The sequence below is a fragment of the Xiphophorus hellerii genome, chromosome 7, assembly GCF_003331165.1.
Source record: "Xiphophorus hellerii strain 12219 chromosome 7, Xiphophorus_hellerii-4.1, whole genome shotgun sequence".
Classification (NCBI taxonomy): Eukaryota; Metazoa; Chordata; class Actinopteri; order Cyprinodontiformes; family Poeciliidae; genus Xiphophorus; species Xiphophorus hellerii.
Window position 1 is genome coordinate 893,910 of NC_045678.1, and position 15,937 is coordinate 909,846.

Genomic DNA, 15,937 nt, shown 5'->3' on the forward strand with positions numbered 1-15,937 from the left:
GTCATTAACAATTCCTCTTATATCAAGTGAAACAAGTAGCAATGATGTCATCAAGTGTTATTACAGTGTCATTAATATTAATTCTTACCTCAAGTAAAGTAAAACAGGTAGCAACAGTTATAAAGATGTCATTAATTGTCATTACAGTGTCAAATGCTATATTAACAATCATTAATGTTAAGTCTTACCTCAAGTGAAGTGGAAAACACTGGACTATTTATCATAGCTGTAGAACAAACCCTTTGTACATTGGAATATGCTAGAATGGCCCTTAGCGGCTGGATTAAGTAGGAGTCTTGAGGCAGAGAAACGGTGCTGAAATGTTGGTGTTTATTCACCAACATTCAACAAACAGACAACCCTGCTTCACAATGGCCTAGGGCAGGGGTCGGCAACCAATGGCTCCGGAGCCACGTGTGGCTCTTTCATCCTTCTGTTGTGGCTCCCAGTGACTTTGGGAAATAGAATATTTTATTAAAATTAAATCATTAAAAAATTATAAATTAAAATCATTTTAAAATAAATTTCTAAATCTGAAGATTATGGTAAACTTGTAACATTAAAACAAAAGTTTTGAACATTTTTAGCACCCAAAATATACGTCATGTCCGCCGATGTGCGACAGGCATTCCTGGCGAACCCCACGTCTGGCAGACCGAATTTTTTTAGCGCACTGATTTATTGACTTTTTGATCCTTCACTGTTAGACCTTTTATTGTAATTTTACAGTAACTTACTGGCAACACTGTTGCCAGCAAGTTACTGTAATTACCATTCTACAGTACCTTTACTGGCAACAGTGTTGCCAGTAAGTTACTGTAATTACCATTCTACAGTACTCTTACTGGCAACACTGTTGCCAGTAAGTTACTGTAATTACCATTCTACAGTACTCTTACTGGCAACACTGTTGCCAGTAAGGCAACAGTACCCTTACTGGCAACAGTGTTGCCAGTAAGTTACTGTAATTACCATTCTACAGTACCTTTACTGTTATGATATTTCACAGTTAATTTTTACTGAGAGTGTGCTTTACAGTTATAACTGCATTACTGTAAATGTAGTTTCTAGTATAATACAGTAATTGTATTTTATAGTAAAGCTGGTCTACTGTAAACTTGTTTCACAACATAATGTCAGAGTTTTACTGTAAATTAAAGTTTACATTTCTTTAAGATAAGAATATTTTACCATAAACCGAAAAATTTCATAAAAGAAATTTTAGTCCAAGTACTGTGAATAACAGGTATTTATTTTCAGCAGATTTGTAGAAATAAAATCCATTTACATATTCGCAATGTCATAAAAAACAATGTCACAATACAATATAATGTGCTGTAAAACAACAAAACCATAGAACACATTTCCTACATCAGAAGAACTTTTATTCCATTCGTCAAACAAAATCAGTGGGATCCATCTTGTGGAAGCTGAACTGTAAAGAATAAGACAGACAATGTGGGAGGTCATGAGATGGTCAGGAAGTTATCTACATTTTCAAATCGACAGGAAGGTTGACAAATTAAGCTGAAGTGACAATGTTCAAATGCATAAAATCTTTGTCATAAAGCAGCATTAAGTTGATAATTTGTTTTAAAAAAATCAATTGGACTGAAGTGATAATAGAAGCTGCATAAAGAATGAGCAGGACTGGCTTCACTTCAGGTTTTTGGATTGTTTATGGCAAAAGCAGTCAGTCAGTCTTCAGTAATTCAAAAGATTGCGTACTACAAATGTCCCCAAGGGGACGATGAAGTACAACAATCTTTTTAGTCATTTTGTTGGTGCTGACGGATTACTGCAAAGGTGTGCCTAATAAACTGAAAACTGCATAGTATAAAAATACACCACACTTAAACGACTACACACTTATACATTTCTGTGATTTATTAAGAGATGCAGCGACATCCACTTTTTACCACGGACACAGAAAAGATGTAGGCTACTCTAAAGGGCTATTGTGTAGGAATCACATGGCATTTATAAATAATCATTAAAATCATATTAAAAAGGCTAAAGTAAAGTCAGAGCATGCAAGATAGGAGGAAAAGACAACAAAATAATAAACATTTACATTTGGTAAAATACTTACCTAGTTGGAAGTCCTCCATTCAAATTCAGCAAGTTGTTGGAAGAAGGTGGTGATCTGGGAGTTGACACTGACTACTTTCTTCTTGACAAGACTTCCCGTCTTGCGGCTTGTACCGACTTTGGCTGTGCATTTGGTACCAACATCTGGATTGATCCTCACAAAGAATCTTTTAACAGAAATAAAATATATTAATTGTAATTTTTAATGAAGACGTACAATACAGCAATCAGCTATGGTTCTTCATCATCAGTCAAACTGTCATTAAATTTAATTAATAAATGGCTTGGTGTAGAGTACTTGCCATTGTATCATCTCCAGCGTGGTGGATGCTGACTCCTGATACTCCAGATTGAAGACATAATATGACCCAAAAAAGACAGCAAGGACGCTGGCAAAGTCATGTAGTTGCTCAGGCTGGAAAAATACCTTCTCCTCCATACTGACCATCCACCGGGTTGCAGACATCAAGCTATTTCCTAAAATAGACAAACCCTTGTCAGGCTAACGCTAGTGAGTAAAAGTACAGACTACCATAACAATTACATACATTGCTACGAAAAAATTATAGTGATAGAAAATATTCCTCTTACCAAGCATGATTACCCTTGGTGTAGTGGGTAAGGTCATTTCCATTTCAACAGACATCTTGGTGGAAGATACCTTTAAAACATAAAAGGAAAACTCTCTTAAATATGAATTACTGGTAGTAATTTATATTTAAAGGGCCAGTTCACTCAGATTACAACAGGTTTTTGAGAACCTCATCCCGGAGACTAGACTAGATTTTACTCCTACATCCTGCTACCACTCTGAAACAGCGGATGTGAATGACAGTTTGTGGGGCTAAATGCATTTTTTAAAGCATTACATTCCACAAGTGTTCAGTCTGACTTCTACAATGGCGGTGACTCCTGTGCATGTGGGACCTGAATGCAGAAAATGTTCTGAAGGAAGCAGGACATTGCTCTATTCCACATGCAAACCGATAATTAGCTGTGTGTTGATGTTTCTTCACATGACTACAAAATTCTGTAAATTCTGAAGTACAAATGCTGCAGAATTTACACCTGTACATAGTTGCACCTGTTAGTACTGACTTAACTTTAAATTTACAGGAGCATGGTTTAAACATGTGAACAGTCCTTAGGTGTAACCAGGGTTGGAAATTAACTTTTTTGTCCACCTGCCACTGTGGCTGAACCAACTCAAAAAATAACAGAAACTACTTTAATGTTTTTCACCTTTGTCCTCATTTACAGACTCTTATACACTATGTTGGAGATGTAATGGTACTTTAGCAGGCTAACCAGCTGTAGCAAGCTCAAAGTTATAGATTAGGTTAGCTGCTCCTCTACATTTCCAGACTATTTTGTGGCTTCAAATATGTTTGAAGAGCTGTCTTTTTACCTGTTGTCTTGTCTTTTGAAGAGTTGAAGCTATGTTAGCAGTCAGCAGGACAGAACTGCACAGCCACTTGGAGGGAAAAAGCTTAGGAGTTAAATAAAAAGGTCATCTGAAGAAAAGAAAAAAAAGAACAAAGTTAGAAATTCATCCTTGCTGACCTACATAGCTAATCTGCACTTTTAACATCTGCAAGATCATGGTTTAAACAAATGAACAGTCATTAGATGTAAAAAAAAAAAAAGAGAAGGGGGGGGATCAATTATCAGTTAAGGTTATATTGTTCGACAAAGGATGTAACAACAATGCTAACAGACACTCAGCACTGAGCTAATCTCAACCCAAAGCCGCCCGAGGAAGATTAAGCGGTAAAAGTCAAGCTAAAACCTTCGGCGGTAAAATTAGCACCTTTGCTAACGTTAATTCCGAACCAGCTCAAAAAATAACACCATCATATTTTCCTTTCTTTCACCTCATTTACAGACACGTAACTTATAAGGTTGCAATATGCCAGTTATATAAAACACCAGAGTTAGTAAAGGTAACGTTATTTTACCAGGCTAACCAGCACAAACGAGCTCATGCTATAATGCTAAGTTATAGCATTATAGCATGATGCTATAAGTTACGTTAACTCCATCTAAAATGTACATTTCCAGACTAGGCTTTGGCTTCAAACAGTTTTCTAAGAAGTGGTTTTTTACCTGTCTTGAAGAGCTGAAGCAGTGTGAGCCCACAGCACGGAGACAGAGCTGCACTTGCACTTGGAGAGAAAAAGCTTCGGAGTTTAAAACAAACGTCATCAGAAAACAGTTGGAAGCGAAGCCACGCTTGATGACGTAGCTAGATAAACTGCATATTAATGTTAGCTAGGATGTGAAAAAAACAAAAGTACATGCTCTCTTTCTGCCTTAAAAATATGTTAACCACTAAAGGAGTAAAAATACAGAAACAGGGAACCACGATGAAGCAGCTATGATGACCGTTGGAAATCAAATATAATTCTTACTGTATATTATAAGTACAGCACCACTACTGTAATGTGTAAACAGTAAATTACTGCAAATTCAAAACATACAGTAAATTACTGTAATACTATGTACTATACCCATAATGCAATGCAAACTACAGTAACTACTTGTAAAGATGTCTTATGGTAGGGTGACCAAACGTCCGTATTTCCCGGGACATGTCCGTATTTCACGTCCTGTCCCGGGCGTCCCGGGGTTTTTTTAGAAAGTGAGGAAATGTCCTGTTTTTTAAATTACCTTCATTGGACCATTATATTTACAGGCACTAGGGCACTGCGCACGGCCCTGCGTGTGACGTAATCCCTGAGCCGCGTCAGTGCGGGCAGCCCTGTTCTTAATCAGAAGATAGATAGCGTGGCTGTCAGTACGAAAACAACATACGAAAGCGCAAATGTATGTTTACCTACTATTTACAAAAGAGTTTCCCCGTTTTCAGACCCCCCCACCCCCCTCGCTACAACGTGTCCTGGTTTTCCCAACTGAAAATATGGTCACCCTATTTATGGTAGTTTTACTGGGCATTTTGTGGTATTTAACTGTAAAAAATACAGCAAAGGCTAACAGTGTATGATGACCGTTGGGAATCAAATATAATTCTTACTGTATATTATAAGTACAGTACCACTACTGTAATGTGTAAACAGTAAATTACTGCAAATTCAAAACATACAGTAAGTTACTGTAATACTATGTACTATACCCATAATGCAATGCAAATTACAGTAACTACTTGTAAAGATGTCTTATGGTAGTTTTACTGGGCATTTTGTGGTATTTAACTGTAGAAAATACAGCAAAGGATAACAGTGTTGCCTGGAAGATACATCATGAATAAATCCAAGAAAAGGAAACATTCTGAAGATGGCAGAACATTTAATGCTACGTGGACAGATCATTTTCCTTTCACCGCTGATGAAACTGGTTCACCAGTCTGCTTAATATGTGGCGACAGACTGGCAAACAACAAGAAGTCAAATGTTGAAAGACCTTTCAAGAGCAAACACTCTGTCTTTGCTAAAAAATATCCCGAGGGAGAGGAGAGAAAAAAGGCCACTTCGGAGCTGATGCAAAAGGCTGAAGCGTACGGAGCCTCCTAGGGGACATGGGGAATTTTTTTCTTTTGCGTTCCCTCGCAAAACTTTTGTGTTACCTCGCAATACTGTACTGGTCAGTTATGCAGCATAATTGAATACTGCAAGTCTTTCTTACGGTGGGCGCCGTACTTTATGCTTTAATATAAGGTTATGTGAGGTTTTTCCATGAATGTTAGTATCTTTTTGTGAAATATCTGAAGTTTTATATCTTTCTTTAGGATAGAAAGGCACCACAAACCTACGATATAAACAGAAACTTTCCGTAAGTAGGAAAGAAATAAAAACACATTATAATTTGGACTATTTCTGAGTTATTATCGCGGGTAATAAATCATCTGACAGTTTTGATTGTGTCTCTGTTGTGTTCGTGACATGTTTGTTTACTAGACTCTAGTGCAGAAACAACTACAAACGCCACACCAGCAAAAGGTAAGTTTGAATTTATTTTGACCAGCAGCGGGGGGGGGCAGACAGGTGGACGGAGCATCCACTGGGGTCGATGGGTGGACAGGCAGGCGAGCGCGTTGAGCGAGGGGGGGGGGGGGGGATCCAGCAACGAAGGCGGACGGACAGGAAACGGAGCCAGGCAGGAGACGGGGAACGGCTGAGAGCAAAAGCCGCGTGTAGCCGGACGAGAGGCCAAACCAGACCCTCTTACGGACCAAGGAACGAGGACTCTTTGACCAGGAACGAGAACTCACTACCATCTGGCAGCGCTATCAGGATCCGGCTTCTATAAAAACGCTCCTCCTGATGAATAGATGAGCTCCAGCTGGCCGCTCCTGTCCGACACGCCCTGCAGGAGAGAGGGTGGGAGACAACACACATTCACAGCACCGCTTCGTGGACATGACAGTTCGTAGTCTGAATGGTTTAAAGAGCTGCTTTCAGTGCCGCTCCATCTTAGCCTTAACAGACATAAACATACAGGAAAAAATAAATCGATTTTCAATCAGTGTTTTGCACCAAACAGTTAATAATAATAAACAAGTTTTCACTGAGGCTCTGTAAGAGCCATATGAATGAAATAAGTAATTATTGATATGACAGGAGCAGCGGATTTGACACTTAGGTGTGTCGACGTGGGAGTGACGTCACCAGGTATGAATGGGAAGGATACTGGCTTTGTGTGTATTAGGAAGCGGTGAGCGGGGCGGTCAGTCCTTGCAAAGTTTGGAGCCTGATCATCAAAATGGAATAAATCGATAATTGTGACAGAACAAAGAAAAGGTTTGGAGTTGATTGATACACGGACAGATGAGATTCCCCGAGTTAACCCAGTGCGGTCCTTTACCATCATTAGTTTGTCGTGTTTTTAATAATAAAAACTTGTTAATAGTTAAAACTGTTTGGTGCAAAAAACAGATTGAAAATCGATTTATTTTTTACTGCATGTTTATGTCTGTTAAGGCTAAGATGGAGCGGCACTGAAAGCAGCTCTTTAAACCATTCAGACTACGAACACAACAGAGACACAATCAAAACTGTCAGATGACTTATTACCCGCGATAATAACTCAGAAATAGTCCAAATTAGGATGTATTTTTATTTCTTTCCTACTTACGGAAGGTTTCTGTTTATATCGTAGGTTTGTGGTGACTTTCTACCCTAAAGAAAGATATAAAACTTCAGATATTTCACAAAAAGATAGGCTACTAACATTTATGGAAAAACCTCACATAACCATTAAAGCAGAAAATACGGCGCCCACCGTAAGAAAGGCTTACAGTATTCAATTATGCTGCATAACTGACCAGTACAGTATTGCGAGGTAACGCAAAAGTATTGCGAGGGAACGCAAAAGAAAAAAATTCCCCATGTCCCCTAGAGGGCTCCGTACTGTACTACGGGACACAGAAGCAGACTACGCATTTTTTGGTTTGCTTGGTTCGTTCAGTGCCGGTGGATAATATTTGGATAAGTTTTGATTTTTATCTCCTGAATAAGAGGAGGACAGGTGACTGCATTCTATTTCTATTTTTCCTTCAGTGCGGGTTGGGTAAGTTTCGATTTTTATTTCTTAAATACAAAGACCCAAATAGACGGGGTATTTTGTTTGAAATTGAGCATCAACAAAGTGTAAAATGCGTTTTGTTACATGCAGAAATAAAATTGTGTGTTCTCTGCAGCAGTTCGTTGATTTCATAACACAACAAAGGCTCTTCTTCCTCAGGAAACTGAGACGGGCTGGACTTTCCTCACAGCTGCTCGTGAACTTTTACAGGGCGATGATCGAGAGCATCCTCTGCCTCAATATGACTGTGTGGTATGGTAGCTGCACAGCACTGGAGAGGAAACAACTGACACGGGTGGTGAGAACAGCACAAGGCATTGTGGGATGCCCCCTCCCAGACCTGGACTCCATCTACACAGACCGGGTCAAGAAGAGAGCTGGATCCATAGCCATGGATTCCAGCCACCCGGGCCACAGACTGTTTGTGCCGCTGCCATCAGGCAAGCGGTACAGGAATATACGGACTACAACAAATAGACTGAGAAACAGTTTCTTCCCCACAGCCGTCAGAGCCATTACTCCCTGCCGCCCCCCCCTCCCACACATATCATAACCTCGCAGTCACACATATGTGATACACCATAAAGTGGGAGAATTTAATTATCACTTGGTGATAGTCCAGAAAATCTGTTTAAGAAAATATACGCCACCACACAGAAATTAATAGTATCGCAACTAATTACATATATGGGTTTTAAAAAAAAAACAAAAAAAAAGGGTAACGAAGGTTCGGGCAACGTCTCACCAGGAGACCGGAATTGAGGAGCCCCGCCCCTCGCTCTTCAGACAGAGTTTGGGGAAGAAGACGGCGGTTGTCCTTTCTTTCTCTCACTGACTGTTCGTCATTACAGGTTAGTAGTGTGAAGCTGGTGAGGGCTGCCCCCCCTTTAAAAATGTGGAGTAACAATGTATATTTGGATATGATTTGTAATTTGATTGATAGATGTGCTGAAACATTGAAAATAAATAAAGAAAAAAAGGATTTGTTAGGATCGCAGTTAGCTACATTTTAGCTACAACGGTCGCATAACGGCCGTTCTGAAGATCGCTACATGTATCTTTTTTTAGCTTCGTTCCACTCCCCGATTAAACATTGGTACCCTGAGATACATTGTGTTGTTTTATCTGTTAAAAAGGAGTTATTATTATTATTATTATGATTATTGTTATTATTATTATTATTACTATAGACTTTACTTTTTCTCCCTCGCTATGTAATCAATTAAACTGTAGTTTATTCAGTCGGACAGTAGTTATTGAAAACACATTAGAGCGAGCTTAAGGTTTTGTCCATTATTACATCTCCCTCTTGCAGTATTCAACATAATTAATCCTCTTATTTGAGAAATGGTTTTTTTAATGTATATCGCTGCACTCTGGATTGATTGGTGAGAGTTGATACCTTTTTACACAGGTGAAGGCTGTGTGTGGTTTTTTGTAGCAGAAGAAAGGACACAGGAATGTGATTGTTCTAGGAAATGTTAATAATTTCATAATTTCAATAATTTGTAATAAAGACAGAGTTTGGGGAAGAAGACGGCGGTTGTCCTTTCTTTCTCTCACTGACTGTTCGTCATTACAGGCTCTCCAAGATCAAGGGAAAGCAGAAAGTCTTCAGAAGAAGGAAAAAAAACGGAAAAACAAAACAAAACATCATTTGTTATATTTGTCACTATAAGTAGAGACGAGTAACACATACATATCCCCCATCCCCACACAGCCATATTGTTCTGCACTTTGCACTGTCACATCATCTGTACTTTGCCATAATTGGACCTGCTGCTACTTCTTTGGTGTGGTTGAGTGCCTTTAGTTAATTTAGTTGTATATATTGTTATTATTATTATTGTGTGTTTGCTTATTTTTACTGTATATATTTGACCTTTTGCACGGGAGCTGCAATGGAAATTTCGTTGAATTCTGTTCAATGACAATAAATGCTATCTATCTATCTATCTATCTATCTATCTATCTATCTATCTATCTATCTATCTATCTATCTATCTATCTATCTATCATAAACGCAACATAGTATCGATTTTTGTACATAGTATATAGGTTTTATATATATGACGTCAAAATGGGTTGTGGCTCCAAGTGCTTTCTTTTTATTGGGAGGCGGTCCCAAATGGCTCTTTGAATAGAAAAGGTTGCCGACCCCTGGCCTAGGGTCTCAGCAGCAACCACCCTGCAATGCGGCCAACATGCAGTCCGTGGCTGCTCCAATTAACAAACCCACAAAGAAAACAGGGTAAAACAAAATACATACACACAAACAAACTTTGACAAAAATAACCAAATCTTCAGAATAATATATGTTAGCAAATAGGAATTGTGTTTTGGCATTCTCAAAGTTGTGGCAGGATGCTAGGTCACGGCTTTCAACATCATTTAAAGTGCTTAAGGCTCTTACACGTGCTGCTGCTACACTGCTCAAAAAAATAAAGGGAACACTTAAACAACACAATATAACTCCAAGTAAATCAAACTTCTGTGAAATCAAACTGTCCACTTAGGAAGCAACACTGATTGACAATCAATTTCACCTGCTGTTGTGCAAATGGAATAGACAACAGGTGGAAATTATTGGCAATTAGCAAGACACACTCAATAAAGGAGTGGTTCTGCAGTTGGGACCACAGACCACTTCTCAGTACCTACGCTGTCTGGCTGATGTTTTGGTCAGTTTTGAATGTTGGTGGTGCTTTCACACTCGTGGTAGCATGAGACGGACTCCACAACCCACACAAGTGGATCAGGTAGTGCAGCTCATCCAGGATGGCACATCAATGCGAGCTGTGGCAAGAAGGTTTGCTGTGTCTGTCAGCGTAGTGTCCAGAGGCTGGAGGCGCTACCAGGAGACAGGCCAGTACACCAGGAGACGTGGAGGAGGCCGTAGGAGGGCAACAACCCAGCAGCAGGACCGCTACCTCCGCCTTTGTGCAAGAAGGAACAGGAGGAGCACTGCCAGAGCCCTGCAAAATGACCTCCAGCAGGCCACAAATGTGCATGTGTCTGCACAAACGGTTAGAAACCGACTCCATGAGGATGGTATGAGGGCCCGACGTCCACAGATGGGTGTTGTGCTCACAGCCCAACACCGTGCAGGACGCTTGGCATTTGCCAGAGAACACCAGGATTGGCAAATTCGCCACTGGCGCCTTGTGCTCTTCACAGATGAAAGCAGGTTCACACTGAGCACATGTGACAGACGTGACAGAGTCTGGAGACGCCGTGGAGAGCGGTCTGCTGCCTGCAACATCCTTCAGCATGACCGGTTTGGCAGTGGGTCAGTAATGGTGTGGGGTGGCATTTCTTTGGAGGGCCGCACAGCCCTCCATGTGCTCACCAGAGGTAGCCTGACTGCCATTAGGTACCGAGATGAGATCCTCAGACCCCTTGTGAGACCATATGCTGGTGCGGTTGGCCCTGGGTTCCTCCTAATGCAGGACAATGCTAGACCTCATGTGGCTGGAGTGTGTCAGCAGTTCCTGCAAGATGAAGGCATTGAAGCTATGGACTGGCCAGCCCGTTCTCCAGACCTGAATCCGATTGAGCACATCTGGGACATCATGTCTCGCTCCATCCACCAACGTCACGTTGCACCACAGACTGTCCAGGAGTTGGCGGATGCTTTAGTCCAGGTCTGGGAGGAGATCCCTCAGGAGACCATCCGCCACCTCATCAGGAGCATGCCCAGGCGTTGTAGGGAGGTCATACAGGCACGTGGAGGCCACACACAATACTGAGCCTCATTTTGACTTGTTTTAAGGACATTAAAGTTGGATCAGCGTGTAGTGTTATTTCACTTTAATTTTGTGTGTGGCTCCAAATCCAGGCCTCCATTGGTTAATAAATTTGATTTCCATTGATGATTTTTGTGTGATTTTGTTGTCAGCACATTCAACTTTGTACAGAACAAAGTATTCAATGAGAATATTTCTTTCATTCAGATCTAGGATGTGTTATTTGAATGTTCCCTTTATTTTTTTGAGCATATTTTTACTTCACTTTCTGCCTTTAAATGCTGTAGTTTGATTTTTTGTTGCTCAAGCCTTGCCTTTGTTTCCACTTCTTCTTGTTTTAACTTTGCCAGTGCTTCATTTTCCTTCAACTTCCATTCATTCTCCATTTGGTTGACCTTAGCTTGCTGTGCAAGTATTTCTTGCATAGCCTTTGCTTGTTCTACTTTAGATGCAAATTCAGCTTCTGCTTCACGACTGCTTGAAGAATCTGTCTTTGAGCGTGCAACTGAATCGTCTGGGAACGATGTTTCAGTTTTTGTATCTTCAAACACAGACCTATAGTCATTTTGTTTAGCATCAACCTTACACTTTCCTTTTCAAGACGATCATTAAAAGGCTGATCAATATTTTCTTGTCGTTTAGCAATAATCTCACAAATGTCAGTTGTAAGCACAGTACAGGCATCCATCCTTTTTACTACGTTTGGGGTCATGTTTTGGTTGCGGCGAATGGGTTCATGATGTTGTTGTACAGCCGCATGCTTGTCCCTTATGTCATGGCTGGCACTGTTTAGATCTTCAGGTGAGCAGAAAGCCATCAGTTTTGTTCTAATTTCTATACCTGACTCCTTCCAAGAATCATATGCTCTGTTAAATGCTCGTTCATGTTTCTTTGCATCCTGTTCATGCATTTCTTTGCCCTTTTCAGTTAGGCGTCTTTCACGATTGCTGGATCTCACCTCTTACTGTTCTACGTTGTCGGGTTCTTCAGCAGGGTACAACATTTTGTTCCTTTAATGTGTGTGTTTGCGCTTTGTAGTAATGTCTGGACTTAAACTTGAATAAGTGTTGCTTTAACTTTAAGACTATGTGGAGAAACAACACTCAGATCAGACATTTGAACCATGGAGGTAAACAATTTAACATCCACACATATAACAAATATGACTGTAAATACTGCTGATGTACTGCAAATTATTTAGAGGAAAACCAAACCATGCAATTTAAGAAATAGCATTTACTTAATGCACACCCACCGTAGCTTTAAGACATTAAACTACGACTGCAGTTAAGACTTTAAACTCTTAATTACTGTGCAGGTAATTTGATCTCCTTTTTTCAAAGTCCTTTTTGAGTAAAATACCTGAACCTTTATGAATAACCGAGTCAGAGTCCAATATGAAGAGCTGTGATGAAGTCTCAATGATTCTTGACAGGAGTAGAATCTCTTTAGGCTGGTGCAGGCCTCGCTCGACTGACACGTGGGTTGCACTCGTCTAACATGGAACCGTCTTTCACTCAGCAACGAGTTTTCATTGTAGCAGTCCCTCAGACCCAAGAAAACACAGAGAGCTTCGACGGGTGCAATAGATTTGTATTTACTTCTTTCCAAACCCAGTTTGCTGAATAGCACTGAATACACCGTGCTCCGAATACATCGTGAAAACTAAAAGAAAAGAAAATACATTTGCCTAAGTGCCTTTGTTTGACACAAAACATGAATACATTACATAAAAACGCTAACTTCACAAACTAATGCTGTTCTAAACATGTACCTTGCTCCGCTATCCAAGGGCTGCAAAGTTTATGGCGGTAAAGTCCGTGTAGTGCTGCTTTTAGCCTTTTCTGAAGAATGTGCGCTAACCCAGAGTCATAAAGATGAAGAATATCCTCCTCTTCCTCTTGTCCGTGGGATATTTTCAGGTCCTTCTCGATATTTTCGCCCAAAGTGCTGCAGCGAGGTGTACTTGCAAAGTTCTGACTGACAGGAAACTAGCAACACTTCCTCTTATTTTTCACTTTAAATGAAGGTACTAACTTAAAGTGAACCAAACTACAGCACCCCTAGTGGGTACTATGGGTAGCAACCTACAAACAGCATAAATAATGGAATGGGCATTTACACAAAGCATTACTTGTTCTTCAAACAGAGGGTTTAACTTCTGGTCAGTATAATGTAACTCTGAAATACTGATTGAAAAACTAAAACAGAATTACTTATTGTAACCCCTCAGGTTATATATATATCTCTTTTCTCCTACACCCCTTAAACATTTTCTTAAATACAATGCATCGTAGACCTTTTCACCTTAAACAGTAATAATCACCTTTTACTTAACCTGGTTAATGTTTTACACTCACATATTGGAGGTTTTATACACTGTAAAAGTCCATAACAACATAGTACACACGGGTATGTACTATACCTGTGTGTACTATATTGTACACACAGGTACATTTACACAGTAAATGTAGCGTTTTGTTAATAACTGTTATTTACTACCATCAGTAAATGCATCAATTTTACTTGTCTCTACTTTCAGTCAAGGGCAAAATCAAGTTTAAGCAATTTGATTGGTTGTGATGGACTGGGGCGAGAACAGTACTGGAGGTGTACGTGCCCGCTGCTACGTACTGGCAGTCGGCCGGCGGCCGTTCATGAACAAGGTTGGACTTATGTCGCTATGGACTGTTATTTTTTTTTTGCTAACCATTAATTAGGTATTAATCACAGGAAGTGCTACAACTAAATATTACAACACGATTAGTAATAAAAAATTTTAGCACATTTAGTGCAACCGTGCTGTCTCAAACTTGGTGAATCTCTTCTGGACATTTTTATAGTGGGTGATGACTCAATCCACTATGGTCACTTCAAAAAAGGAACATAAACAAAAATGCAATGTGATCTTAATTCAGCATTTATTTAAATATCATTCCAATAATGTCCCTTGCTGCACACTGTCAGAATACTAGACTGGCAGACAAATGTCTACAGTAGTTAACTTGACTGGTTGCCATAAAGTGCAATACAATTATTTCTTAATACAAGGAGCATAATGACTAGAGCTGAACAAAATTATTCTGATCAAATATTTGTTTGGCAGAAATGCATCCAGCCTATTGTTATTCAGAATGCATCATTTAATGTATAGTATTAGGCACAAGAAGTTTATTAATAGATAAATAGATTAAACACTAGTTTTACATTTGATAACAATTAGTTGTTGTAAAGGAAGAAATATTTATTATTAACTTTGAACAAAACGTTTGGCTCATATCTTCCTTAAAAGCCGGGTCCTCTCGGCGAGCAGCGGGGCAGCTGTAAAACAACCCACAACAAGGCGTGTTGACGTCACAGATCACAGAGTTTAATTCATACAAAGCAACGCATGAATCAGTTAACAAAGCTGCAGAGGTACAGAGATATACATTTTATCACAAAATAACAACAGACAAGGGGAAACAGACACACACGACACACAGAGACAGACAAAGGCGCCCACGTGGAGAAAAGATGGAAAAAACTCTCTCTCTCGGCGTGCTGACCTGGAATTTTAAACTAAAGAGGTGTTTCCCTATTTAATATATGCAAAGAAGGCGTTCTGTTGTTCAACCAATCAGAGACCTGTTTCGGCTCCCCAAAGAAACTTGGAAACTCCCCTCATTACAGCTCAGATGTCTGGTTTTTATCTAAGTAAAAGGGCGGACCACTTCGTGCTCATCTCTGTCCGACACGGGCGATCTCGGGCGGAGAAGTCCCTGTTTTGAGATTTCACAGATAACTCTAACGTCTATCCCACACATTCCAGCACCGTTTCCATGGAGATGCTAATTTTATGGCTTTTGTGTGCTCTTAAACAGACAGTGGAAGGCGTCTGCTTGTCTCCTTCGGGCCTCTCTCGAAGGGTCACACAAAGCCTGTTTTTTCAAATAAGAGTGATTAATATACCTTTACACATGTTGTAAGATTAAGTGTATTTTTAGCACTAAAATAATCATTTTCCTTAACATTGTCTAAAACGTAACTTGTTAACTTACATGATGGATGTTGATTCCTGCTCCCCCTTCCCCACTTACATGTCCTCTCACACTCCCCTTCACCTGAAGAAAATAGTAACACAAAAATGACTTACCTAATTTTCTTGGAGAATATTTCATCTGCTTCTTTCTCTTTGGTCAAACTTAGACTTAGACTGACTTTATTGTCATTTTGCATGAACAGGGTGTATACAGAACGAAATTTTGTTGCATACGGCTCAGAACAATGTTTGAGGTTCCAATGTTATGAGGTTACTCCAGAATAAAATAAAATACAATATAAAATATAAATGTAAATATAAATATAAAATATAAAGTGCAGGAATGACAGTAAAATAGAAATTATTTAGCTATGTACATGTGCAAGGTATGAAGTGGAGACCAGTTTTTTGAGTGCAGTCCAGTTAAGAGTTCAGCAGTCATCAGACTGCTGAACTCTTAACTGGACTTGCCATCAGGCAAGTGGGAAAAAGCAGTTTCGGAACCTGGTGGACCTGCACCGGATGCTGCGGAACCTCT

General features: G+C 39.8%; 1 long non-coding RNA gene across 1 annotated transcript in view; it reads left to right on the plus strand.

The window, feature by feature from the left end:
* The window catches only part of LOC116723311 (uncharacterized), a 29,667-nt gene that overhangs the window by 11,615 nt on the left and 2,115 nt on the right, over positions 1–15,937 (plus strand). The window contains exon 4 of the long non-coding RNA XR_004339958.1: positions 11,424–11,429. This is a non-coding gene — a long non-coding RNA (uncharacterized LOC116723311). The remainder of the gene's footprint in view (positions 1–11,423; positions 11,430–15,937) is intronic.